The sequence below is a fragment of the Numenius arquata genome, chromosome 10 (genome assembly GCF_964106895.1).
Source record: "Numenius arquata chromosome 10, bNumArq3.hap1.1, whole genome shotgun sequence".
In the NCBI taxonomy this organism is placed as follows: domain Eukaryota; kingdom Metazoa; phylum Chordata; class Aves; order Charadriiformes; family Scolopacidae; genus Numenius; species Numenius arquata.
The window spans coordinates 11503252-11528325 of record NC_133585.1 but is presented as its reverse complement, the minus strand read 5'-3'; positions in this window follow the sequence as shown (position 1 = coordinate 11528325).

Below are 25074 nucleotides of genomic sequence, written 5' to 3'. Positions count from 1 at the left end.
TTTGGCTAGTCTAAGGGGAAGAGGAACATTGTGAGCCCGAGTGAGGCTAAGATAACTTAGTTACCATAACAATACCTTTCCAGGAGCAAAGCTTTGTTTGAAGTTGTTCCAGGTTCTGCTCTTTTTTACCACGTGCTCTTCCAGCAGTGCCAGAGTGAACAAGTTTGGTTTCATACATGCCAAATATTTGACAGATTTCTTCAGTATTTCTATACCATAGAAAAATAAGCAACTTGATACAGTTTCTTGGTTCAGGGTTGCAAGTTTCCCACCTGCTTCAATTGCAGATGGACCTCCACAGTCAAGTCAACTAAAACAAGGGTTTACAATCTAGGATGTTTGGGGTTTGTTTGGTTTTTTGGTGTCTTTTTTTTCCCCTCTGATCCCAATGTTATAAACCATGCTTTAAAGTGGAGCTCTACTATTTGTGCTTCTCAAGTCACCAAAAAGGACTTTGAGCTTGATACTCCTGTCGCATATTCAGACTTCCATAACCACTAACTCCAGCAATCTCCATTACTGGCTGTGACCATTACTACCTTGTTTTTCTCCCCTGTAGTACTTTTGTAACAGAAGATGAGGAATTCAGTCTTCATTGCTTACGGGAACAGAAAGAAGCTGAGAACAAATTCAAATAAATTTCAATGGACAACACAAAACCTGAAACAGACAACTTTGGCTCATCAGTGGTATGCAGAATCTAACATAAACCTTGCAGTCTTTTAAAAGCAACTCTCAATTAAGGAATTTTGTGCTCTTGAGGTGCATCTTTAGACAGATTTCAAAGTCTTATTCTGTGTATAGGTAAATGTAATTGAAATAAAAAAAGATATAGAGAATGCATGCAATACATTAAGGTGACTCACATTGAAATGTAAAAGATAGCAGGCTGTATTAGCAAGATCTGTTCAGTGTACCATAGTAAATAAAGGAGGCTGACTAGAGGGCTCAGATTGTTCTTGATGTAAGCTATTTACCATAAGAAAGAAGAAAATATCCTATGAAGGTAGGGGGATAAACAAAGATAATGATCATTCCTGGTGAACTGTGTTGCCATTAAGCTGTTGAACAAAAGGAGAAAAGCTAAAAGGACAGTTCAGGAGACAAGAATGGGGATTCACAGAACAATCCTAGGCATGATGTAACTTAGACTGGGTGAAGGCCGAATACTGTCAGTTTTTCCACAGCTTCCTAAGGATACATTTCAAACTTGCTGTTTACTCTGTGAGCACACAAAAGCTAAATCAATCTAGAGCCTTCGGAGACCAAGTCTCCAGAGACCACTATGCAGGTGGTAAAGTTATATTTTGTTTTAAATGAAAGAAAACCTCACTGACATCTGTCATTCCACTCCATACCCGAAATTCTGTTGTGTCCTTGAAAACAGCTAGACAACTGTCCCAGAGGTCAGCAGCACAACTTGTTTGCTTTCAGTAAGAGCACAGCACTCCTGTTTTGATGCTGTCTGCCAATTCCAAGTTACTGAATTTGGTGTGTGATGGTAGAGGCTATTCTCCTCCAGCAAAAAGTTCCACTTATGGCCATGAATTACAAAAACAACTTCAAATTTTAGATGACACACCTGACTGGGAATGTTATTCTCTCTGAACTTCTACAACCAGGAGTTATCGGCATTGTATGGTTGCACTCAGTGATCTCAGAGGTCCTTTCCAACCATGAAGATTCTGTGATTTTCATAAAGCTTTGAAGTACTGTGCTCTCCATCCAAACAGTTAAACATGCCTGTCTCCGACACAGCTATGCTGCATGAACTGTTATGCATCCCATTCACATTCCCCATCTCCTATGATATGCATCTGCGCACAACTACACAGGTTAGAACTTCTGGAAAGATACATTGAAAGGATACAGGCTTACCCTTTAATATGGAAAAAACGCAGGAATGGAGCATTCAGGAAGAAATTAAATACACTAGATGAGCATTTGACGGTGCTACACAGCCCATCTCCAAAACTTTCTTCTTCAGATTCAAATGCGTTAAGACAACCATTTTGCTAATTATTCAGCAAAACAGAGGGTTGCCCATCTCATTATCCATTGACACAACACGAAGAAAGAAGAAACAGGCTTTTGAAACTTAAAATATTAAGAAGAATGCTTCTGGCTAGTCGAACAGCACTAGGAAAAGTGCAAGAAAAAGGAAGCTGGGAAACTTGACACAAATTTCTTCCAAACACCTGTTAGCAATGACAGGCACTTCTCTAGGTAAGTCCTCTTAAAACAAATAAGCTGCAATGTTGGTTTATTAGATAAGAAAGCAACCACAAACTCTGTACAGTTTAGGTCAAGTTATCTTTTGCTACTTTACCCCGCACATTGTTAAAAGACAACAGTTCCAGCTAAATTTGCGAAACATGATGTAAGCTCTGTTCTTTATGCAGTTAAGTGTGCTGCTGGACACACCTTTAAGTGTCCATACAGACACTTCTAACGCAGCTGCGTGGAGCAAGGGGACTGTAAGATTGGAATTGTACTGAAAACAGTTAGCTCTCTTTAAAGGCTTTGTGGAGCTTGGGCACGAGGGTACATGTGTGGTGGTTCTACTCCTTGCTTGAAGTCTGGCTGAAATAGCTACATGTCAGGCAGCAGAGGCTGAGAACAATACTCAAGCCTTTGGGATGCCTTTTGCATAATGACAGCAGTTGTGTCCTCTCTACAGTGAAGTAAACTGTACTCTAACAAGATTTTAGTGATATGATCTATATCCAAATATTGCATGACTGGGCAACTGCAGTACTAACGTTTATGTCAATGAAATGAAATCAGAGATGCTACAAAAAAAATCACAGTTCATTTGAAAAGAATCTTTATAAAACAAATCTTAATTTATAAACATAAATGCAGCTGTAGAAGTGCAAAGATATCCACCCTGTAAAACATTTCCTTACATAAATATGCTACACAATAGATGACACTTTGGAGTATTGGGAATAAAATCCTGCTTCCTAATTAACAAACCAAACAAAACAGACTTGAAAATTAAAATTAATTAAAAAGGCCAGTATCAAATAGGATCAACCACAGGCATTACACAGTGAGGTCAATTTGGGTTTATTAATGACTACTGGAATATTTTTCTCCCTCAGCTAAATGACAGCTGCACTTAATCTGCCTAAAATATCTTCAGTGTAGAGTAGTGGAATGGAATGGAAGTAGGTCAAAGGACAGAGCCAGCAACCAGCTGATAACAAGCTTTAACAATAGCCAAGTGCCAGGTCAACTAGATTTTGACCCCAACATTTTGGTTTCTGAAATGACCTGGAAAGCTTTTCATAATTTAAATAGTTGCTTGTGCTCCAGTTCAATGACCATATCATATGAAACTTCGTATGTAGAGGGGAAACTGATATAGAAATTAAGTATTAATCAATTTGTGTCAGCAGAGGAGAGAATAATATGGAAAGAGAAGGCTAGAAAGCATTCACCAATACTGCATCAAACTGATCCTCCCCCCAGTTTGTTTACCAGCTACACCCCATGAGTACTTCCCTTCAAGGTTTTTCAATGGAGCCACTTTTCACAGTTCTTTGTAAATTCTTTTGGAGAATTACTTATTCAGGGAAGAGAAATCACCATCATTGATCATAAATGTGTCTCATTTCATCATAAATGAGACAATGCCAGGTACAGGATCATTTAAAAGAAACAGTAAGTTGATGGAAGCATATCTATAACAACACCCCTGAGTACTCCAACACTTACTGCCCTCACGTTTCCATTTCTGAAACTTGCTAAAGCACTACTGCAATGCAACAACACACCAGATAATCAATTGTTTAAGAAGTCTGATTTACGGCAATTCCATTGCCCTCCTCACATCTTTCTTTACCATCCTTCCTCAGAGGATTCAAAATGTTTCATACACACAGATATACACACAGATGAAAACTTTACAGTACAGGCAGGTTTGTTGGGTTTTTTCCCGGTCAGGTAATCTGCATGACAGTTAGACACTTTCATAAAACAAAACAGAAGAACACAGAAGTTTCAAGAAAACCCTTACAAATGAAGTTTTGAACAGCTCTAGTTAACACTTTCAACCAAACTGCAAACCTCAACTTCTAAAGCAAGAGCTCTCTTTGACCTTGCTGTCATACTCTATTGTTTTGCTTTTCAGTTTTCCCACTCAGAAGCCAAATATTTTGTATTTTATTATCTCTTATGTGTGAAAGACACCTTATCCTATCAGTTAAGGTATTTATTTTAGATTTTTATTAAAAACAGTGGAAAAAAGCTACGCATAAGGCAACACAGTAAGTAAATATCTTCTGTGGAGTTCTATAATTGCTTCAGAAAATTGCATCTCTTCCCACAAAACTAGTGTTCTACAACTAATTTCTACATAGCAGTTAGGAAGCAATTTCCAAGTCACACTCGTTGAGTTCAACAGAAGAAACAGCTTAACATGAGGGCAAGAAAGAAAGGAACTTAACTCTATCAATTTCTTACTATTATTTGCCAACGTTACAATAAAGGGACATTAAAAAAATAAAATTCCACAATGTTTCATTCGTCATTTTCACACTGACACTGAACCAAGTCTAGCACAGTGAAACAGAATAGCCAGGGAAAGACTTCATTATTTATTTTTAGTCATGAAGCAAATGATACAACAAAGAGCAAAGACTTAAAAAAAAACCCAAACAAAAAAGTCAACCCCAAATCACAACAGGCATACAAATTAAATACAAGAAGCAAGGCCAACAAGAAATGTTCGTATGATTATGTGGGCCTCAAAAGAACCTCTCTCAAGTCACATACACACCCCAATGAAATGCTAAAGATACTCCTAACCCTTGCAGGTCAGCATTTCCTTTCCATACCACTTTTACTTAAAGTGGTCTTGTATATGTGTAAAGAGCTGAGTGTCAGCTTATCAATAATAGTCCATCCCTGATACAATCTGCACTAGAGACCTAGAAAAAGATTTGATATATTGCCTGGAGACTTTAAAATATGATAAGTAGATGAAACTGCAAACTGCAGATTAGCCATTGCTATTAAAAAGGAAAGTCATCCGGAGGGATGTTTTGTACAGAAATGTTTAGCAACTTTCTGTTTCTTTTTCAGCTGAAGCAAGATCCAGCAAATCCCTGACACTAGGATAATTGGGATGCAGGAAACTTTCATTAGAATGACAATCCAAGAGTGCTTTGTTAAAATACCAAACTCTGTTTGCATTTGCTGCTCAAAACAGTATTGAAAACAAACCAGATGTTACTTTCATATTCAAAATTTGAAGAATTTTTTTGAAGTAGCCACACATTACGATAAAAGCTCACAAAATAAAACAAGAAGAAAGAAAAAGAAAAAATCTCTTCCACCACCTGACAAAACAAAAAGTTCCTATTTGCAATTGTGCTAGGCAACACATACAATGAAATTATGTGTTAGAGAAGACTTATCTGCCAGAGCATCCAAAAGTATTGTTGGTACTGCAGAAAGTATTGCACTGAGTAAACAGAAGATTACAAGGGACCATCTGGGTACTCAGATCCCCTGCTCTTCCTTCACTCGCCCTCACCCATGCCCTGCTCAACAGGGCCAGCCAGACTTTTCTTCATCCACTAGTAGGCACAATGCCCACAGAACGCACCCAACAGCCCAATACAAAGAGAAGGCCAAAAGAGCTATGATATGCCTAAGGAGTAAAGCAGGCAGGTTTATGGGCTCTACCAGTGCCCGGGCGCTTACTGCTGCAGGGAGTACACTAAAGAAACCTGCTGTACAGCTCTCACACAGGACAACCAAGCAACAACAAAAAACCCAAAGGAGAATTTTCTTTTTAAGAGCCCCAACCAAGACATCCCAGACAAAAAAACAGACAAACAAAAAAAAAACCCAAACAAAACAAAAAAACCCAAACAAAACAAAAAAACCCAAACAAAACAAAAAAACCCAAACAAAAAAAAAACCCAAACAAAAAAAAAACCCAAACAAAAAAAAAACCCAAACAAACCCACAGCAACAAACTGATTTTAATTCAACCCATATACACAGGACAACACCCAGGCAACACCTCAAACATTACCAAGGCATTATAAACTTTCAGTCATCACGCAGCCACGCTACCAGTCACCCTTATTCAAAAGTTCATATTGCTACCTCTAATTAAAGCAGCTGTTCGGCTTAACTAAGGCAGAAGCCTGGCAAGCACCGCTTGCCGCGCAGCTGGGCACACGACACCCACCGACAGCGTGTGGGAGGAGCAGCCAGTATGGGGGCCCTTCCCGTCCCACCCTCTCCTCGCAGAAATTACCATTAAACTCCAGCCGCCTCCACCGCCGCCGCGGCGGCCCTGAGGGAGGGAAGGGGCGAGCGTTAGCCCAGGGGCATTTAAATAGCCCGCCGGCGTCACGCGGTCTGGGCGACCGTTAAGCGCTTGCTGCCGAGCGGCCCCTCAGACACCGCCGGCCGTCACCTCAGGTTCCAGGCCGCTCCTGAGTGGGCCTAGGAGGACGGTACCTGAGGGCCTCCAATGTTTTTTTTCTCACTGAGTGGCAACAAACGCTGAAAAGACTGCAAGTTTTAATCTGAACGCGTTTATGCTTCTGGTGTGGTCAGAAATACAGCTCTTTGATCTTCAACATCTTAATACGTGCTCGCAGCAAGAGTTCTGGTTTCATCGTGTTACGTGGTGAAACTGTGTTTCATGAGGAGATTATGGTGTGCTTTCTCTAGGGTTATGCAAGCAAGATGAACTGCGTGGTATTTGAATGTATTTAAAAGCCGAGCCACGTTAATTTTGTCAAAAGATAAAAGTGCATGCAAGAGGCTGACTGGCTGAACAACCGAAAATAGTACACACAAAAGACAGGAACCAGAGCCACTGCAAGAAAAACTTCCTGAAGTCAGAGGGTCTCACTGACAAGCCTAACCCAAAGATTAAGTAGATCTTGAAAAACAGTAGAAATTGTTATGAATAAGCATCTGGCCATAAAATTTTATGTTGTAAAATAGGAAACACCAAAATACGGAGCTCACTTTTTCTTCCCTGCTCTGCCCCCTTGCGCCTCACAGCCTGACACTGGCAGGGGTGCTGCGTTTCATGGGGCTCAAAAGCACTCAAAAGCAAAGGTGCCAACAAGATGGTCTTTCCTTGGCACTTACCTTTTTATTCTTTCTTGCTTTGTGTTTTCCCTTGAAGTAAAAATGACTCACCATGGAAACATATGGCATTTTCTAGGTATTAAAAGGACAAGACTTAGGGCTGCATGCAAGAGGACCTCCCCTTTATGGCTTTTTTCCAATATTTGGGCATCACTCTCAGTCACAAAACCCACTATCTAACCTTGTTGATGCTTAAGTTTCCATATGTAAAATTGCAGAGGCTCTTAGGTTTTGCGGCTCTGCATGCACTCGGCCATCAGTGGTGTGATAGCATAGACCTGCCTAGTGTCTAGGTTTCACTTAAAAGCTCTGCCAATGCTCATACGAGGTGTGTGCCTGCCTGTTGCATTTGCTGGGTGGATTCTGCAGTACGCAGACTGCAGTGGCTCAGGAGCACAGAGTTAAAAGGGACTTCCTGACCCACAGGGTCATGGCTCCAACACCATTAATTAAAAATGCCAGCAATGTCTCTTGTAGGCAAGTCCAAGCACCATCTCACAGCTGAGGAGACACAATACTTCCTTGTGCCCATTGAGGCCTACTCAAACGTGCTGCAATTTCACACAGATGGAGCAGTAATAATAGAGTCATGAGGCTAATAACATTCCTATAAGAGCAGTGGCTTTACTAAATAAAGCTCCCAGGTGAGCCTGGTGTAAGATCATGACTCACTCTGGAGGGAAGAGTAGAAAACAAACCTTAATACCTGCTCATGATCTGATGCAGAGAAAATTCCCATCTGGCTCCATATCTGTGCTTGGCTTTATGCTAAGTGGATTAGCAAAACACCAACCAAACACATCTGAATTTCATGCTCTTTGCTCTTTCTGTCAGCTTACTAACACATTCTCCACAGAATTCAGATTTTCTCTTGTGTGAAAAACATAATACATTGAGTGCAGATTTCTGTGTGTACCTTGCCAAAATTCTACCTGTAGCTGGAGCCAAACCCCAATGCTGCAGAGGTTAGTAGAAATAATAACCTTAAGCCAAACAGTATATCAAAATAATAAAAAAAAATTTCTTCCTGATCTCCCACAGGTACATCAGAAGAAACCTGAAGGCCTGAGATTAACACGGTATAAACACAGTCCAAATAAACTGCGTGACTGAGCTTTCTACCATGGTTCTGCAGATACACAAGTACAGCAGAAAAACTAAACATTACTAGGACAGAGTAAGGTGACAAAGATTTTCTTGAAAAGGGGAACATTTGTGAGAAAAAGCTAGTAGCCCCACTTCTCTTATACTATCCTTTCCACACCAGAATCTTCTAAAATGTCTCTTTAATTTTATGCTGGATATGAATGCCATCATTTAATCATCCAGAGGCAACCTCTGTAAATACAAAGCATCAGGCCCATCTCTGGGGCCATGCTCTCTCAAGAAGTTGAATGGTCCAGTCTGCCTAGCAGCACAGCCAGACAGACCTTTCCCCTCAGAGTAAAGGAGAGAGGCCCTCCAGCTACTACCCCGTTACAATGAAAGGATGGATAAGGGGGTAGCAACCTGTACTTGAATTTGCACCCATTCTTTACCCCTACAGACGGCAAATGCAGGGACCAGGTGATAGATGTGTCAAGCATACAGCAAGAGCCAGCACTGTGTAGATCAAAAGATGTCCCAGTCTCCCATCCCAGCAGTTGGATGCCTTACAGAAGCACGAATCTTATGAACTTCACTGAACACTGAGAGTGCTCCTAGCCAAACCATTTGCTGTTCTACTGGTTTGGTTGACCACAGCTTAGGAAAGCATCCAGGAAGTTAGACTTGAACGCCTGGGGTGACAACCTTTTCCATGGTAAACTTATTATTTGGCATACATTTCTCAACTAGAAGGGCTGCTGTTTCAGGAGTTTTTAAAATATTCCTAAACAATATATACAGAGTTTATCACTATTTATGCTGAAAGTTCTTAAAATTTCTTTATTTAGAAATAGTGTTTTCTTCCAGAAGATTTGTGTTCAAACTATGGTGTACTGAGCTTGGGTTTGGTCAATATATTTAGAACAAAGACATTCAGCTACTACAGCTTTTACTAATCAGGAATTAGTAGACGTCAGCCTGTCACCAGGCTGACATCTGAATGAATCAGTGTGTTACATGAGATTGTTCAGCAGATGTTTTACTGGTGCAACCATTAGTCAGAGATTACTTCCTTGTAATTCTCTGGTATTCCTAGAGGATGATTGATATCCAGTGTCATCTCACATAAATTTCTGTTCCTTACTCCTCCATGTTTGAGGGACTACATGTTGTGAACCACAACAAAATCTCCTAATACCTGATTTTGGACCTATAGACCCGTTTTAATAGAATTACAAAAGCAAACCTAATTGACATAACTTAAAAGAAAAAAACTCTCTCTGGCAACATTTGAAAATTTTTGAAGTATGCTTCTGTTGGGTAACGCGCTATCTTTAGACAACCACATTTTTGGAGAGGAAGAAGAGAGAGAACAGCCATCAGACTTCAAAGCATTTCTAATGTTTGGGATGAGGCATTGCATTAGGAAGCCTGTTGATCATTTTTTTCATTAAATGCTTCATGAATATTGCTTCCTCTTCTCTTGTAATCCATGCTTGTTTCCTTCAGAAAGCCTTCCCTTCAGCTGTTTACAATAGCACAGTGGCAGTGAAAACAGGCTCAATTAGAGTTTGCCTATTTCTGAATAGTTGCTTTCATATGTTTCTATTCTTCATGGGAGTCACTAAACACCTGCTTCGTTTTTCCTCCCCTGCCTCATTATTGTTATCTCTTCATTCTTCCTTCTGTTTTGTGTTTTTCTTCCTAATTAAACACCTTTCACCTCTCAAGTTACAGAACTAAAGCGATGTTTACCAGTGTCTCATAATTCACTCTGGATGCATTACATCCATGGCCAGTCCATGCACTCTGTGTAGTACTTAGGAGAAGCTAAAGGGGCTCTCAGGCCCCACACAGAAAGCGTGTGTGAATCTTGGCCAATGCTCCTTTTGCTCAGAAGGGGAGAATCAAGGGGCACGACACTGAGAGCATGCAAAAAAGCCCACACGGTAGCAGAGGCCAGGGACTGTCCTGTGTGCCAGAAAAGGGATTAAAACTCCTAATTGTGCTCTAACTCTAGTCCTCTCGGGGTTCAACTTTAGATCCTGCCAACTATTCTGGGATAAGTGCCTTGCACAGGAGGGCTCAGTCACAGTTGCTTCCTAGGCATTAGAGGAATTAATACAATCTTTAATAATCTCTGCAAAAATCAGGCTCTGAGGTTTTATCCAGCATTCATGCTAAGCACTGAATCTGCATCAGGAGTCATGTTTCAGAGCTATACATTAATCTGCTGTTCTGTATGGTCATCTTTTTTAATACTTAATGGAATTTTGCTGCTTGTTTAGCAAAAAAACTTGTCTGCAAGCCATCATTTGCAGATCTTGTTTGCTATGTTCTTCCACACTGCTTCTCTAATGCTACATTGTACCTCAGCCTTTCAAGCAGGTAGCCTGTAGGGCTGAGCTTTTGAATGGCAGCTGCATACTCGTTTTTTTCACTGGGATTTTAGGGTAGCTTTGCAACCCTTAGTTGTGGCTGAAAGACAGAATTTGTTCCTGTGCGCTTCTTTAAGGTGTCATACAGATTAAGAGCGGTTCTGATTTTTCATTCACTTGCTTCCCATCAGGAGAGCCTGCACAATTATTTTTTTTATTCCTTTACACTGAGATCAAATCTATGAGAAAAATATCTGCTCAAGTCACCCTAATTTCAACTGATATGTAACACTCTCTCCCCCTGGCATTTCACTAACTTCAGTCTCATGCAATTAGAATACACTTTACCAGAGTAAGAGAAGGAGGCATGCACATGCAAGCAAACATATATGGAAACTTTAAATGATTTTATTAGACCCTAATAACTAAAATTAAAAAAAAAGTACATCTGAAAATCTAAATTATTATTATGGACTCATTTGATAGGTGAGCAAACCAAATACACAGGAAGAAAATGATTCCCACAGCACACACTGTACTGAGAGAGTGTTAGCAAGAACGGAATTCTAGTTTCCTGGCCCCCTCCTCTAACAAAGAGATCAAAAAATCTCTGGGTTAGCTGTTTATGAATAATTGTACAGATACAAGCCTTTTGAATTAAGTCTTCCTTGATTTACATCAACAAGTTCATCTTTGAATTACTGCCCTGAGGGATCTAGATTTAGGTTTGGAAATATCTGCTTGCATTAGTTCAAGTCAGTGCCGTCTGGGAAGCAACATGAAAAACCCAGAGAAAAAGCATCATCTACTGATTAGTCCCAGCTGTAGTGTAGGTGTGGGAACTCATGTGTACTAGTGGGCTTCAAAGCCAGCATTTTCCTTCAATTCAGTCTCCACCAGCTCATGGTCTCTCCATGATCACTCCCTTAGAATAGACAAGAGAAGAAGTGGGATCAGATACAGACCAATTTCAGTTCAAAACACAATAGCTCCCCTGGAGAACCGTATCACACTAAAATTAGCCTATGTAAAACCCCAGGAGCTTGCTCTTTTTCCCATCAAAATTAGGCCTCTTTTCTTCACCCTGAATTCTTATCTTGAGTCACTTCCTCATCATTATTTTCACCATTTGTGCTTTGCAACGGCATCATTTTATTTTGCTGCCATCATGCCCAGATGCAAGAGCCGCTGTAGTGTAGTCATAAAATGTCATTTGTGGTAGCCTGCCAGTGAAATAGAATAGAGTGGGTCTTTCAGATAATTCCTGGGACACTTCTGGAGATGAAATGGTATTTCATGGCTCTTTTTCCTGGCATTACCTACAAGCCTATAGATTGTCATGATTTTACAGTAAAACCATTGTCCACTAGAAAATAAACCGAGATCTCAGTTGCTTATCCCCAGAGGAAAATGAACAGTTCTGCTAGCTGAGCTGTGTTCACTTGTTTGAGTTCAGACCAGTCACAGAGAGATGAAAGACTGGTATCTCTCTGCTAATAATTCTGTCCACCTCAGTCATCAGTACCTTAATACCTCCTAAAGAAGCAGAAAAGTGCCTCTCACGACAGTAGATTGTCTCAGAAAACCTTGAAAAGGTTAAGTGAGCAACAACTGAAAATGTAATTGTATTTATAATGAAAATAATTATATTAGTAATTGTGTCTTGCACAGCTTTTTCACATTTCATATTATCAACTTGTATCTACACTTTAATCAGATTAATGGTATCATCTACTTTTTTTAAATGCCAAAAAGACTTTAATAAAACAGTCCCAGAGGAATTAATTGAAGAAAAAAGGAAAAAAAAAAAAAAAACACAGTTCATAGAACTACCAGAATACACTAAGGCACAAATGGAAATATACACTCAAGAGAGCAGCAAGGCAAATGAGTTGAGAAAACCAATTCTTTTACAAGGGGAAATACATTTTTTTAATGCACTGCAAATCTAAGCATTTCTAATCTGCAGCCTTTGATGCCAAAGAGATCAGGTTCTAAAATCATGTCTGCTTTGCATTACAAATACAAATGCTCCTTTCCAATAGAGATAGTGCCAGACAGCATAACTTCTCCGACAGTCCTCGAGTGTTGTCAGTGGAGAGACAGAGGTGGCCGACCAGCAAAGCTGAGATTGCACGTCACCAGCCTGGCCTGAGGTGGGCTGTGGGGTCCTGCTTCACTGTGTCATGGGGAAAGCCAGGCAGTTCTCCCACAGGTACAGCAGGCTTAATCTGAATAACTGAAGGGGCATTTTCTTGAACGTGAAAACAAACCTGAGTGAATTACATGAGCGGAATGAGGGAGCACTAATATAGGAAGCAGCAGAATAAAAGAGTAGTCCAAAGTGTCCAGGGCTTGTGGTAAGAGAGAAGGAGATCTTCCATGCATAGCAAATACTGGATTTATCGAAGTGAATCCAAATTATTTAAGGATGAAAGAGAGTTTAAAATTATGTTTCTATATTTGCCCCATTAAAAATATCTGTCCCTCAAAGGTTTCAAATAGCTTTCTTCAAAGAAAACTGTTGACTTTGAATTTTGTCTCTAAAATAATTTCGTGTCAGATTTAGATACTTGCTACATATGAAATTTAAGATAAAAAGGTCAACTTCTGGTGGATTTTCTCTCTGTAGCAGCAGGTGGAATTCCTGGAAAGAAGTAGTGCTTTATTAGAATGATAGTGCTAGGAAATTTAGATTTTTTTCTGATAGAAGCAGAAAAATATGTTTGCCGTCTCTAAACTTTGAAACAAAGAAATTTTAAAGCGCCTTCTGTCTTTTTTGTTAAAAGCATCATGTCAGATTCATAATAATCCATTTTAGTTTATGGCCCTTACATTACTAAAAGGAAATAGTACTTCTAAGCTTTACCACATGGGAGTTTGCATGACAGAGAAATTTGACTTTGCCAGAATTGCATCTTCTGTCTGCTCTGCATAATGCATTCCATTCAGATGCATGTTGCTCTTTCTCCTGGCAGTTAACATGTGCAACGGTGTGTTTATGCAAGTTTGACCTTCCTGTTCTTCCCTGTCTCATTTCTGTTTGCGTGAGCACTGTGAGCTGATAAAGTGAAGTACATTTTTAAGGTCTCCTCTACTTTGAAAAGCCTTGAAAAGAAGACACCTCTCTCTCTGACACAAAACTCTTAAAAATAGACCAGACATATTCCTTCCCAGCACAATCATGAAACGACAGTTAAAGCACTTCATTTGTTGAAGCAAGGAAATGAGTAGCATACAATAGACTTGCGCTATGCTTAGCAAAGGGTCCATGAAACAAAATAAGTTAACAAGCCTGCCCACCCTGCCAGGTGATGACTGGTTCTCTATAGACCCCCCAGCCTTGAATGTTTTAAGGACATTAGTTATCAAATACAATAAAACCAGAAAAGATCATAACCAAGGTTGACTTACTAATTTTCCAGTTTTTTTTTCTCTTCAAAGACCAAAACATTTGCCCTAAGCATAGTTGGTGCCACGCTCCCACACATTTAACCACCCAAAAAGAGACCAGCTACTCTCACTTGATTTTATCAGTTTGAAAATGACTTTTTTCTTTAGTCGACAGCTGAATGTCCCTTTCCCCAATAAACAGTTACTCCCGTTAATTAAGCAGAAAATTAGAATTAATTAGTTTGCACCAACTAACATTACTGTAATATTGGCTTCACAGTTATCTTTCCAAAAGCATGCTGAGCTACCTTGCAACTCAATGAAATTATCTAAATAAATAATGGGGATTTTTTTTTCTCACTTTTAAGCCAAAAATCAGCTGATAATCACATTTATGAAAGGAAAAGCCTAGCTGTAGCTTTTATTGAATATTAAGCTCTCCCACAGAAGAAAAAAAAAAAAACAAACCCACATTCAAAAAAGACCACATTCCTGCAGACTATCTCATAGGAATATAGGGATTGGTCTGTTTGGTTAAATCAGCTGGTCTTCAAATCATCTCTCATATCTTGGTATTTCAAAGATGGATGTAATAGACAATACTACAAAAATATAGGAAATTACCGATACCGAGGCTAGCTTTTCCTAACTGGAGGTTATTGATTTAATTGAACTTCCAAAACCAGCAGATTTCTAGTGATATTCTCTAACACTGTCAGTTACGGGAATCTGTTATCAGTATATCAGTTGCCATATTTTAGCATCATATTTCCAATAACTTTACATATATTGAGAAAAAATTATTCTGTCCTTTACCAGAAAGATTCTAGGGAAAAAGCTTATAGGTTAACCTGTAACATGAGTATCTTAAAACTGCTAATTGGGAAATTTAATACTGCTGTAGTTTGTCAAATGGACTTAAAAAATTGTGATCTGTTGTGGGATAGGAGGGCTGTTTCCACCAGAAAACAAGACTAATATCACCTCAAGTTTCTGACCTGTGTCAGTACATGCTTTCATGAGAGAGTGTTTCATTGCCTGCTAGTATTTTGCTCATATGAGATGTGGATTGTGGTCAGAGTGGTGTAATGGCACCTTTATCATTAATGTTGCATTTGTTGCAATAGTGTTTAAAGTGAGACAAGGTTTAAAAATGGTTATGGTTTCAAAGGATACAAGCTGCTCTGAAGAACTGCAGAGCAACTACCGAAACAATCCTCAGTATAAATCCAGACTGGGGGGATGAGGTATTGGAAAGCAGCCCTGAGGAAAGGGACTTGGGGGTGCTGATGGACGAGAAGCTGGACATGAGCAGGCAATGTGCGCTTGCAGCCCAGAAGGCCAATCACATCCTGGGCTGCATCAAAAGAAGTGTTGCCAGCAGATCCAGAGAGGTGATCTGCTTTGCTCTGGTGAGACCTCTCCTGGAGTACTGTGTGCAGGTCTGGAGCCATCAATATAGAAAGGACATGGACCTGATGGAGCGGGTCCAGAGGAGGGCCACTAAAATGATCAGGGGGTTGGAGCACCTCTGCTATGAGGACAGACTAAGGGAGCTGGGGTTGTTCAGCCTGGAGAAGAGGAGGCTCCGGGGAGACCTCATAGTGGCCTTCCAGTACCTGAGGGGGGCCTACAGGAAGGCTGGGGAGAGTCTGTTTACAAAGGCCTGCAGTGACAGGATAAGGGGCAATGGTTTTAAGTTGGAGAAGGGGAGATTTAGATTGGATATTAGGAACAAGTTCTTTACCATAAGGGTGGTGGAACACTGGAACAGGTTGCCCAGGGAGCTGGTCGAGGCCCCTTCCCTTGAGATATTCAAAGTAAAGCTCAACGAGGCACTGGGCAACCTCGTCTAGTTGGGGTGTCCCTGCTGACTGCGGGAAGGTTGGACTAGATGACCTTTGGATGTCCCTTCCAGCCTGGACCAATCTATGAATCTATGAATCTATTTTATCTCTGCCAAAAAATCACCAAGTGTGTATTGTTGGGCAACTAATGAAAACCAATGCTTTTCAGCAGGTGCTTATTAAAGTGCTTTTAATTCTTTGCATCTGGGTCTGGTTTGCAGAAGGACTACTTGAAAAGTAGCTAATCAGAACTGTCCACTGAATGGATTCATTAGTATAAAAGGTTAAGATATGTCTTATAAATTGGATATCAAACAAACAAACAAACCAACCTCTGCACCTTTTAGTAGTGCACCTTTATCCTATCCTTCAGTTCCTCATATGTAAAATGGGAAGAATGTCTCACAGGTGTGTTGTGAAGATAAAGACATCAGTTTATGTCAAGTGCTCAGATTCCATAGTAAAAAAAAACCCACAAATAAAAGCCTTTGAGGGCATTAGTGAATGTTCCATCCAAAGGGAGTCAGAGTGGTGCAGTAAATAAGGCACTGAGACACACAATGAATGAGAAGGATGTAAAAAATTATGTTAAATAGCTAGCCACAGAGGGAGTGTAAGGCATGAGGAAAGAGGTCATGAGCCAAGAGCAGGGAATGAGGCAGGAATCTGTTGGAAGAATAAAGCAAATTGATTTAAATGGTGAATTAAGTGGATGCAGTGATAATTTTGGTAGTCCCTGATTTGTTAGCAAATTAATTTTATATTATTTTCTTTGCTCTATCATAATAATATCAGGAGTGCTATTTTCTGATGAAGTTACACAGATTTACTTTGTACAAGAAACACACTAGTTGCAAACGGTTTTTAAGAAATAGGTCAAAGAAAGTATAATAACAACTTTAGAATCAACAAATGCTGTAATTATATTGTACTTCAGGAATAATAAATCACTCTTAGAAACGCTTTGGTGTATATATTTTATTTTATCAACTCATGCATTTAGTGTTCTTGCAGCACTCCACTCACTAGGCTTTCTTTGTTAATAGAGAGCGTGAATAAAAAAAAACAACCAAGATACAAAAAACACATTTGAATTATTCACAGTAATGATTTCACACCTAAACATTACATGAAAACCACTAACTATGCTGTTAAAATAAAAGGTAGCATGACTTACTAGATGATTCTGAGAATGTTTCACTTGTGAAAATGGATTCTGTACATGTTACTTGATGCAATATAACTGAATATTGCAAAAGTCTAATTCCAAGGTTTCGGGCATTGGAAAGCAGTGGCAGGCAGTGGGCTTGCATTTGTATTCCCTTGAAGACATATGGACAACTGTATAGAAGTCCTTAAAAGAGAAGGCAGCCTACTGCCCTCTGAATCTCCCCTGGATAATTTTGGAAAAGTGACAAATCCAAGAAAAGAACTGGAAAGCAGTAGTTCAGAAGACCTGGCAACAGGTAGCAATTTAAAGGGCCTGCACTTAACATCCAATCCATGGCCCAGCCTCATAAGCATATGATATGCCTGAAAGTGCATAAAACCAAATGTGGATTTTAGCACAAGGATGTCAAATTCTTATGCATTATCTCAATAACATCTATGAAAAGGTGAATTCTAGTTCTCATTGCAGATGGGAGTTTAAAGATGAGTGGGCTTATAACTTACAGCATGCTTGTAGCAGGCTGAGAGAGTTGGGGTTGTTCAGCCTGGAGAAGAGAAGGCTCCAGGGTGACCTTATAGCAGCCTTCCAGCACCTAAAGGGGGTCTACAGGAGAGACGGGGAGGGACTCTTTATGGGGGACTATAGCAATAGGACAAGGGGTAATGCTTTTAAACTGAAAGAGGGGAGATTTAGATTAGATATTAGGAAGAAATTCTTTACTGTGAGGGTGATGAGACACTGGAACAGGTTGCCCAGAGAAGCTGTGGATGCCCCATCCCTGGAAGTGTTCAAGGCCAGGCTGGATGGGGCTTTGAGCTACCTGGTCTGGTGGGAGGTGTCCCTGCCCATGGCAGGGGGATTGGAACTCGATCTTTAAGTTTCCTTCCAACCCGAACCATTCTATGATGATTCTATGATCACCTCTAGAGAGCGCTCTGTGCTTTTGTCATATATGTTCAGACTTCTAAGTTTCACTTAGCACAGCATTTCTTACAGAAAAAGACATCCGTACTCTACTAGTGGAGGTGATCAAAATGGTCTGCAAGTGCAGTCTTGCTCCCTGTTTCCAGTTCTTATGGTAGGGCAGGTACCATAGCATGAAGATGAAACTAATGAGAGGGTCCCTGTAGGTGGGAGTTTGATGTCTGTATAGCATCACAGCCCCTCACCAGCTCTTTCATACCGTGTCAGTCAGGAGGCTGAAGTGCTATCGCTCTCCTGATGGCGTTTGGGACCAGAGCAAAATCACAGGCCTACACTGGAAATGGATGCAATGTTGGTTCCATGGTCTCCTCTGTTTTATCTTCTTTTCCCTTGCTGGATCCTGGAAAAGAGCTTACATACTGTCTTTTGGCTTTCAGCAAAATGCTGTAACTGAACTATTTTCAGCTTCCAAAAAATTATGTTTTCAACGACAAATTTAAACTAATTGCTGTTTTTGCTGTTACTTCAGAGCCTTGTGTTTTGTTTGATCAGCTCTAATATTTATTTGTGGGTGCCACTCAGGAAGCAATTTAGCCGATCATCACTTCTACAGTGAAGTGCCACAAACTTGGTTTTAAGCCAGAGGTTACCATGCACAGGGTAAGTAACAAGCACAAGTGATGATTTGGCTCAGATGGAGCTCTTCCTGGGATGCTGGCTCTTGCACAAGAAGTAGTACTTTTGCAGCCCTTGAAAAGGGCAGCCCTAACTTAAAACTGCAGGACAGCAACCTCTGTTGAAGCTTTGCATTCTACCTCTTCTTCTGTTTCAGGCCTGGAGACTAACTTGAACTTCCAGGTCCAGCCACAGAGCTGAGCTGATTTCAGATTTCTCAGTTCTGTAGGTAAAACTGAGTTTTTCAGTGGTGGTGGAATGGGAGAGAAAGGAAGTAAGGGCTGGAAGGGAGGAAAATTCAGATTTAAAACAGGGCTTTGGTTAAAGGACCAGTAGTACAGGCAGCTGACTGTGATTCTTCCTCTGCCTTAACATTTGACGCAGCCTCTGTTACAAACCACCCCTCCTCGCTCTTCCTGTCCCGACCAACCATGTGTCCCCCGCAGCCGTGCTTCCCTCATTCTCAAATGCCTTTTGGCTGACGTTCACAAGGGAAAGAAGGAAGTTGGTTTAGGTCAAACTATCAGAGGACTCCTGCTGCTACTGGTCTCACCACACGTGAGACCTGACAACCTCATCATCGTCCATCATAGGAGCAGGCTAGAGGTGGGGGCAACTTGTCAGGTTAAAATAGCTGATTCCCTATAGTTTGCAAGCTACTGCCATTTTTTGCCTGTGCCTGTGCAACCTCCCTTACAATGCAGGACACTCAGACCCTTTTGGGCACTTCACTGGACACATGTATGGTCCTTGTACTCGTATGAGGTTTGGAGCAAGCCTTCAGCCTTTTAAGCAATTAGACTACAGTTTATGTTCATGTATGCTCAAATCTCAAGGCTGTTTTCATTTGGTTGTTACTCAAACAGGCTGCCGCTCATAGCGCTGGGAGCTTGCCTTAATAAAAAATATCTGAGGGAAAATAAAGTACTGTTGTTGGTACTTAGCTCACAGGCAGGACTGAAGGACTGCAGAAGAATGATGCTTAGCCATCTCAATGGAAAAATAAAGTAACACCCTTTGAACAATAGCAACCTCTGTAGGCTCTCCTAATTTATGGTGGATATATGCGCCGTTTGGTTTTGGAAAAATTTCCTTCAGTCTGAACTAGGAGGAATTTAGCGCTTTCAGTAAAACATACCATCAATTCTGTTGTGATTGAAAATGAAAGAACGTTTCCTTTTTATGTTTCTTTTATATCTTCTTTGTTATGATTTTTTTTTAATAAAAGGTTCAACATGCAGGAAAGTGAATAAAGAAAAGAAACAAGACCCTTATTTTAGTCCTTTTTTCCTGCTAGGTTTTAAAGTGAAATAAATTAAGTTTCCTCAGACAAACTACAGTCCTCTTTTTCTTTGCCTCATTGTGTACAGTGTGTGTATGTGTAAAGGAAAAAGAATTCTTGTCTGAGATCTCTCAGCTGAAAATTTGGGCATGTCATTGGAAAGCTGCAATTTTTTTTCTTTATTTTTCACGTGGCAAAACAAAATTTATACACATTGTATCTGACATTAGAGAGACTAAAATGATGCCTCACTTGGGCTTCCCATTCAGCAATCTAGGATGGGAAACAAGGTGGCTTTTGAGCTGTAGGCAATGTCAGGCTGTAGGATAGCTGTGCATGACAGTAGCTTAACCACATCGGTGACAAAATACAGACTGTAGGATTGTTTCGCTAGAGAAAGGATCAATAACACAGACTTTGATTACTTAAAAAGAAAATAAGAAAAAAAAAAAAGTTGATGAAGCTAACTGAAGTTTAGAGAATTGCCTGCATCTATATATCCTATAGCGGAACAGGAGAGAAGTTTGCCCAGTAGCCTTCTGCAAAAGGAGGGTGAAGCTCATGCAATTTCCATGATGCACATTTGTCCTTCAGAGCTTGGGATTCATATTCTCCCAGACTTACCTATAACATGCCAAATCAACAGGTAGATACAGGCAATGAGTACCATCAGGAGTGCCTGAGGTACTACTGCTGCAGGCTGGGGAAACATCCTGAGGCCTTGGAAAGTCACGCTGCAGTGGTTGTAGAGCATACAATGGCCACATCAGAGATACTTGGTAAATATGTATTCCAGTAACAGATCAGATCTTCCCATTGTAGAACGCCTGAAAGCATTTTGAACTCCAAAGGGAGAAAAGAGATACTCTGTAATGTTTGCCACTCATGCTTTTCTGAAGAAACACAGATCTCAACACACATTCAGCCAGAGTGATCTCCTGTTATAAATGGTGTATCTATACAGGGCTTTGAGTGCAAGCCCAGATTTGGGAAAGACAGAGAGTGAGGCCTTGGTTATTCATAAAACCCCAAGGAAGCTTTTTGGGTAGGACTCCCTGGAAGACTTTAGACCAGGGTTTGGCATTTTCAGAGCACATCTGTTCAATCCCTCTGGAGCTGGGACTCAGCTCTTCTTGGGGTGAATGGAAGGCAATTATTATTTTCATACCATCTTAAGTCATGTACATGTACATCTCAAGTACCATCCCAAATTGATGGATGCTTATTTGGGAGTCCTATTTCTTGATATAAGTTATTTTAACCAGGAAGAAGGAGGCACAAATTTGGCGAGGCTAATTATTTGCCAAACAATTTGTTTACTTTCTGATGTGTGTGATAACCTTTGTAGTAGGTGCACATGAGAACATGGCATTTTAGATTAAGAGGAGTGTCATTGTGTTTAGCTCAAATGCCTCTTGGCAGGCAGTGAAATGGCTGGCTGTGTATTTACATGCAAAATGTCATTTATATAAATCAAATCCTGAACACAAATACCTAGAGATATTGTTTTCCTGTATGCAAAAGTTCATCATGATATTTTGTGTGTTCTTGAGTGTGAGGCATGAATTAATTATTTGAAACAACATTCAGGAGCTGAAGACAGTCACTGCCCGTCTCTTGGACAGTGTGTAGAGAAATGGTGAAATCTGTCCCCAAACCAAGGATTTTAAGATTTTATGACAAAGTGTCTACTGTGTGAGAATGTCTTGCAGAGCAGAATCCTAAGCATTTAGGGAATCTAAGCTAGAAAAAAAGTTAATACCGTAAAAAATAGCTGGTCAGTCTTGAGAGCTAAAAATCAGAAAAGAAAGACAATGGAATATCTTAAGTGAAAGAAAATGAGACAAGAAATAGTGAATTACAATAGCACTTAAATTTCTCACCTGGGATTAGACTCTCTCTTGCAACCTGTTGAGTCAGAGAAGGACTAAAGGAGATATTTTTTGAAAGGCATGTGGATGCTTGAAGATGAAACTGGTGGCCAAGGTATTTACAAATTGCTAATTTTAGTGGAGCAAGGCAGTTAATTGACTCTGGATGTTTTTTGATGCCTGTTTACTCTGAAAAGGGTTTATCACTGTTATTTGGAGAACATTTCATAGTCACACACAATGTGTATGCCAGTGTCTGCTTCTCGATTCAGAAGAACCTGAAATTTAGCAGCATCTTCTTCACATGACACTTAAGGTTTTGTTTTTCCCTAAGAGTCATTCATTGAAAATGGACTCCACCAAACTACTGTATGGTGCTGAGCACAGCAAGGTACAGAACAGGATCTTTTTTGTCTCGTTTGTGTCTGTGATTCAAAGACTCACCTGCAGCTTTCAGAGATAAACCACTGTTGAAATTTGTGGTTATGCTTACTATAAAAATAAGCCCTTCTAGTCCACGATTGTAACACTTCCCCATCCTGAATGGTGTAAAAAGCAGGAAAACAATCCTTGGGATTCATCCCAAACAGAACTGACTACTAATCTGTTAGCAGAAAAAAGAGAACTTAGCTTTTCCCTTCCCTGTACGCTCCTCTGAACTGCCAAACAATAAGATAGAATAAAACATTTTTGTTTCAAAGCGTCTGGAAAGGACTGCAATAAATAAGGCTTGTGGCCCTCCGGCCTTCTTTGGGTCTGAAATAACACAGGTGCTCATACCATTTCAGCCCAAGTTAGAGGCATTCTCCTCCTAAAAACTGCTTCCTGTGAAATATTCAGCAATCCCAAACTGGATCCAAAAGCAACAGGTGATGTTCAATACTCCCTGTCTCCTTAATGAGGAAAAATGGAGAACTGGAACACATTTGAGCAGGTGGGAAAAAGTTACTGCAATCTTAATTTCCATTCTCTGAGAAAACCCAGAGGCCTGATATGAGTGAGTTTCAATCAGATTTCCACAGAGAAGTGTGTTGTTATTTTATCCATCTGACATACGGAGAGATTGTCTTGTCATGGTCGTTTCAGTCACGGACATCCACTCTTCTCTCTGCTCCATTTGGTTTTACAAAATGTCTAGTTTCTGCAAGAAGACTGGTTTTGCTTTTATTTCTTCAGCTGAATTGCCTCTTGCTGCCTTAAGCAATTTTTGTTGGAGAAGCTGGGCACACGGGCATAAGGGATACTTAATGGTATCTCTGTTTGCAGGATGCCTTCCTCATACAAAGATTCAAATCAGAGATTAGGTGACTTTGTGACATTTTATGACATTTTTACATCCTTTTTTTGTGTGTGTGCTTGTGTGTGCTATAGCGTGATTGTTATCAACAGATTTAGTTCATTTTGGGGATCTTGCTGTGCTATGTTTTATGGGGAGAATTAATAGGTTTCATTCGGCCATCCGATATGGCTGGAAAATAAAAAGATGCTTGCTTGGGCTCACCCCTTCTTTTGAGATCTGAAAAATAATTTGCATGCTTGCAGTAAGAGTCCTAGCTATGCAGCTGTCTCTTATCACACACTGTTCCCAGCTTTAAAATGTATGAACAAATGTATTTGGAGTGATGAATAATAAATAACCTTTATCTCAACACACTCTTTTATTCCACAAAGTCTCAAGGTACTTCACAAAAAGTAATAGACTTTCTACAAAGAATAAGGACCAATGTGCTGCCCCCTCCAGAAGGAGAAGTGGGAAATCCTTAGCAATACACAGCTACTCTGCAGAGGACAGATACACACTCACACACACAGAGCCTTTACCTATTGAAGCATGCATAAAAAATAGGAAGAGTTCTCAGGGTTTTGCCTTATGTCCACAAGCACTTGTCTGCTGATGAAAAGTAAATGGGAAATGAAAGATAAAGAAACGACAAAGGTTGCATTATCCTGATTTCCGAAGTCTTAATTGGATTTAAAAAAGAACAGATAGTAACCCATATTTTGCAATGCCAGGTGAACTTTAAAAATAAAGTGGGACTGACCAGCTTGGAATTTGCCCAGAACACCAAGTTTGAGACACTTGCCTATTGGGAAACCACCCAGTCACTGTCAAATATCTTGGTTTCTCTGTATGAAGGGGCACAGCACCTCCAGCGAGGGCAGCGTCCTCTCCAGATTCTGGGCATTTGCTAAGTGCCAGCTCACAATTTCCTGACAAAGTTACTGCACCGCAGTGTCACGCACTTGTCTCACAAATTTTTCTTTGAGCTTTATGCTGCAGTTCTTTACGTCGTCGGGGCAGCTAATGTGAATTGGCTTGGGGGATATAACCCTTCATAGCCTGTGGCTGGGGGCTTCAGCTGTCTGCAAGCCCCGGCCTACTTTTGCACAACACAACTGTCGCCGTGATAGAGTTTTATAGAAAAATGCTGTTAAGGTGTGAGAAAGACCATGAGTTAAAGCCATGCAGGATAAGAAAATCAAAACAGTAGACCCAACAGTATTTGCTGAGATGGGGTTACTTAAAGCTCAGGGATTCAAGAGGAAAATACTGACAGGAAAAGCTGTAAAATCCTGGGGAAGAAAAGCAAGAATAGGAAGACAGCAAATCAGCAACATCAAAGATCAGCCTACACCAAGGAGCTAGATGCAGACCCTTCCTTGCCTGACTGATGACTGAATCTTCAGCAGAGACCCATCCAGAGTCACAAGAATATTTGCATGGCCCTGTAGCATGGTGGTCCTAGCTACCCACTGCACGCAAATAAATGTTACGTACTCTGAAGCCGTTTTTCTTGCTTCTAGACTCAAGCACAGTAGAGGTACCCAACCAAAAGCAACCCAGAGGCAAAAGACTAAGGAATAAGTGAGCCTTTGCATGAAGGACACCTGGTTCCATTCCTCTTCCCCTCGTTAATTCCCCACTGTCCATTTTCTCTGGGAAGCCCAAACTGTCAACTGGCTCCATGTTCATGACAGCTGATCATGGTAAGGGAAGAATACTGCTGGCTGAAGAGAGGAAAGGAGATACATTAATCAACCCTTTTCTTTCACCTTCCTCTTGGCTAAAGAAGACGGGCACAATTAAGTGATAAAGGAAAAAGGAGCAGACATGGGAAAAGGATCCAGCAAGATGAGGTGGTTCAGAGTAGAACTGGAAATGAATATTGCTGCCTTTGGTATGATGGCTGTGTTGACTCATGACGCACGCTGGTACTGATCTAACTAGGCTAGAGCCACATTTCTGTTTCTGAAAGGAAAAACAGGAAACTTAATCTAGATTAGATGTTCCCTGAAAAACAGAAAACAATGCTTT